Here is a 5,000-nt window from a genome sequence, read left to right on the forward strand (position 1 = left end):
CAGGACGCGAAGACCTCCCCCCCCCCCTTTCCAGGTATAAGATTATGTTTTTGGCTCCTGTAAGAAAAGTGTAAGAAAGGCTTCATAGGCCAAAGAGTGCACAGGCTACAAGGGATGGGGAAAGTATTTTCCAGGTATGGCAGCATTGAAGAGGCACAGCGGAATCCCGATAAAGTCAACTAGCTTACAGTCAACTCTTGCTTACAGTCAACACCTCACCGTGGTCCCGTTTCTTACCTTCTTTGTTTTAATAATTGTGTTTCTGATACAGTCAACCGCTTGAGTGTTACCCTGGCGTAAAGTCAATAATTTGGGGCTAGATCCCAAGATGCATTCATTTAAGAAGAGACATTTAGGGCCTGAGCTAGTGGTGTACACACCTCCAATTGCTTTGTTCACTCATTATCTCTTGTTTTGGTGATAACTTCAGAATTATACTCGCTAAAATTAAGCAAACATCTTGTTACCAGGTACTTTGTAATTTTGTAGCTGTTATCATCAATTTCCAATTTCAACTTTTTTTCGGTCCCGAGGTGTTGACTTTATCAGAATTCCACTGTAATTTGTGTTATTTGTAATCAAGGTGCTTTTGACATTGACCTCTTTTTTCCCCTTATTAGTAAGAAAGAGTGTATACAATATTTTGCTTGAATGATTTACTTTTTTTTGTTGTACTTTAATTTATTTAATTGAATATAGAACTGCATATATGTGAGGCAGCGTGGTGGAATCAGGCAGTCGTCAAAATAATCAAAGTGAAGAAACTTGCATTTTTCCACAGGTTTGTGAATTTTCATCAATTTTTTTTTGTGTGGACACAGCACCTTTCATGCCCATTAAAGAACTCATATCTGTGTGGATTTTTTCTGAAAAACGTTGATTAAAGGCATATGAAAATTTCCAGTTACCACGAACTCTAAAGCTAAGGAAATAAGTAGTTTTGGAAGCCATTTTCTCACTAATTTTACCTCTGAAAACAGGTGACCCCCACCTCCTTCATTCGCAAATATCTCGACTTGTATTCAAGATAAATGGATATTTTTTTATCCAAATAAAGACAATTGAACAAGCTTTACGATGATACCAATAACTCTACTTGCCCAAAAATTGACGAGAGCCTGATTCCACTACGCTGCCTCACATATATTATTAAGTGCAATACATGTGTGTATGCATGTTTTTCATAAATATTATGTAAAGTACATAGAACAATGATTGTAACACAGATTTGCACGATATAAATCATATGACATGTATTATTATAAGCAAACAATGTAATATTGTGGGATGGGGATTGGGGGGGGAGGGGGGGGGCAGCGTTGAGAGGCAAATGTAAAAACATTGTGAAAAAAATGGGGAGGGGTGAGGGGGCAAAAATTCCCCCCCAAAAAGGTGTAAGATTATATTATTTGAACAACCCCAAAGGCTGTGGGCAGGAAAAAGTGGATGGGGGGCTCAGTTAAAAAGGAAATGCTTGGCTCTAAATATTCTCGCTTTCTTTAGAATTTCGAATGGAATTGAGTACAATTTAAAGTCAGTGATTATAAAACATACCAAAATGTATTGACCTTTCAAACTGAAGTTCCAAAATCTCCGAGTGATGTACAATGTATTTCCCTGTCTTGTACATTTCCAACAATGAACAGAGCGAGCCAGAAGCTCTAGGCGAAAAATGTGTGACGTCATGGCTCGGCGCGATGTCACGGTGGAAGGGTTCAGCGAGGTCTTCGCGGATTTGGTTGGTAAAAGGGAAAGACTTGCCTTGTCAAAGTATCACTTCTAAGATAACCATTGGAATGTTTTCTGGTAGAACAAAGAATGGTTTATCAACAAGGGTAGTTAAAAAAATATGGCAAGTACATTCCAAATAATCAATGGTCATAAATTGTGTAAGATTATATTTGAGCAGCCCCTTTTTATTTTGGATCATACCCATCGGGCTCCCTTCGTCACGCTTATAGTGTAATTAAACGCTAATTACAATTTTACTCTGAATGTTTGTTGCTTATTTATTGATTCTACATAAACTTTTTTTAAAAATGATACCTCAGTAGTTACGATACAACTTTTATTAACCTTATCCGTACGTCGTGTTTAGTATCGCATTCATACGACGTGGGGAACTCTGTGCCACCACTTTCCAAAGAGGAAATTTACTCGTTAATCCGATCCGTTCGCTTCGCATAGCAGTCTGTCAAAACGATTTTTTGAGAAATGCTAAACGTTTCAAAGAAATCTTCGTTCTAGAAGTATTGCAAAATGTGAAGAATACAACCCAGGGGCTACAAAATGACCCCAGGGCGTACGGATAGGGTTACGGATTTTATGACGCTTTGAAACAAGATTTGGAAATTTGGTGGCACAAAATGAAGTACAAAAATTTGGCAGAATCAGGGCGAAAACTGATTCACAAAAATGGCACTGATTCTGGACTAACAAAGATAGCACAAACATTTTAAAAAGTCTCTGAAACAGAAAGCCACGCTCTATCCTATACTCCTAATTTCAGTGCCCTTGGAGAAGTTTGAAAACTTCACTGAAGTGCCTAGTTAACCTATGTTTGAAAACTCCTGCTTGTTTTCCTTTCCACCCACCCACCCATTTTGCATCTTTCTCCCCTTGGGGCTTTCTTTTGAGCATCTTTAGCTGAGTTGGTATCATGCCAGAATATGGTAGGGATCATAACGGTGTGTTCCTGAACCTCAGTTCTTTGAGGTGCTTGTGGAGTGAGTGATGAAGGAAGACACAGAGTAGGAGAAGCTGAGGGGGGGGGGGGGTTGGTACGTTTTACGGCGCTCGCAACTGCATAAGGTCAGATGAGCGCGCGGGGCATATTAAAAATATTCAGTTGGTAGGACATTTTGAATTTTGCACGGGTGACGGCCGAAGCCTACTCTTATCAATTTTAGACCACCAAGGGATCTTTAACGTGCAACTTGCACACGGGCCCTCCGAGATTTTTTGCCCTTGTCCGAGAAGGCTAGGTGTACATATTTTTCTACCATCAGATCAGGGGTGTGACTGAAAGACAGCAGTAAGAAGAAGCCAAGGAGTAGCAGTAGAAAGGCTGCAGAAAGAGTCAGGAGCCCAGAGGAGGGGGCAAAGGAGATGAGGGAGTTGAGGCAGAAAGAAGAGACGAAAGCAGATGACAGAACATTGCTAGAAAGCAGGAAAGGAAGTGAAAGGAGACAATTTTACAGAAGAAAAGTTTTCTGTCGCTACCCAGATTCGAACCCGGGACCTTTGAATGGGAGGCAAACACCCTAACTTCTAGGCCCCGAGAGCCCCCTAGAAAGAGTTAGTTTTTTAAAGTTTTTTTTAGTTTAGTATGGGGTTTTACGGCGCTCGCAACTGCATAAGGTCAAATGAGCGCCGAAACACAAGTTAGTTTTTTTTATACGTAGTTCACTGCACGGCTGTGTACGGTTATTTGATCTTAAACGTTAAAATAGAAAATTTTGGTGTAGATATATAATATTTTCTCCCACACGTCTTCAGCTACTTTGTCATCCACGTCACAGACAGATGTCCGCAGACAGAGATGTCCGCAGACAGAGATGTCCACAGACAGAGATGTCCACAGACAGAGATGTCCACAGACAGAGATGTCCACAGACAGAGATGTCCACAGACTCCAGCACAGAGAGATGTTGAATTTCCTGGGAGGGGCAGGGAGACTTTGAGGCAGTAGAGCGGAGTAAGAGTTATGGCACTTGCAATACAATAAGGTCATATAAGTGCCGAAGATTAGATTCTGTTTGTTTTTGTAAGTGTTTTACGGCGCTCGCAGCTGCATAAGGTCATATGAGCGCACGGGACACATTAAACTTTTTCAGTTGGTAGGAAATTTTGAATTTTGACCGGGTGGCGGCCGAAGCCTACTCTTATCGATGTTAGACCACCAAGGGATCTTTAACGTGCGCAACTTGTACACGGGCCCTCCGAGATTTTTCGCCCTTGTCCGAGAAAGCTAGGTGTAGATCTTTCCTACAAGAAGATCAGGGGTGTTGCTGAAAGACAGCAGTAAGAAGAAGCCAAGGAGTAGCAGTAGAAAGGCTGTAGAAAGAATCAGGAGCCCAGAGGAGGTTGGGGGGGGGGACAAAGGAGATGAGGAGTGGGGACAGAAAGAGAAGACGAAAGCAGACGACAGAACATTGCTAGAAAGCTGGAAAGGAAGTGAAAGGAGACAATTCAGAGAAGAACAGTTTTTCGGTCGCTACCCGGATTCGAGGTCAACACCTTAAACTCTAGGCCAATAGCAACTTCGCAGCCCATTTCAAAGCGTTATACAGAAATCAGAAACAGCTGGATATATCACCATCCTCCCACGGTATTGGAGCAGAAGAGTCATAGCTTTATTTTAAAAAACCATAGCCTTCCATTAAATAATCTCTACCAGTGGAAATTAACGAATTCTCCCTTATGTGAGAGGTGTAACTCTCATGAAACTGAAGATGAATTTCACTTTATTTTCTATTGTTCACACTTTGTCCTTCAAAGGAAATTGTTAATCCCTCCCAGCCTGACTCGGCCTAGTGACAGAAATATGCAATGTTTGACCCATGATAAGAGATATGTGCACAACCTGTACTTATTCATTATGGAAACTTTTATCAAATGAGTGTTTTATGTGATGTAATGAGGGCCCATGGCCTTAAACACTGAATAAACTTACAGAAATCAGAAAGGCGAATTCCCATACTTCATAGTATGCATGTTGCTACACAAAAGTAGTTGCAGGTGAAGAAAACAGAATTTACAAAGAAAAGCAGTAGAGAAGACCAGGCGAGACAAAATTAGAAAAACAGTCATCAGAGAAATGGTGTGCGCAAATGATGTCATGAATCACATACAACACCAAAGAATCAAATGGTTCGGACATCTCATGCGATTACCAACACACCACCCAGCACAAGGTGCCTACATAAAAGAAATCGATGACAACGTCTTGTTTGTTTTAGTAGAGGTTTTACGGCGCTCGCAACTGCATAAGGCCAAAT

The sequence above is a fragment of the Aplysia californica genome, unplaced genomic scaffold (genome assembly GCF_000002075.1).
Source record: "Aplysia californica isolate F4 #8 unplaced genomic scaffold, AplCal3.0 scaffold00180, whole genome shotgun sequence".
NCBI lineage: Eukaryota > Metazoa > Mollusca > Gastropoda > Aplysiida > Aplysiidae > Aplysia > Aplysia californica.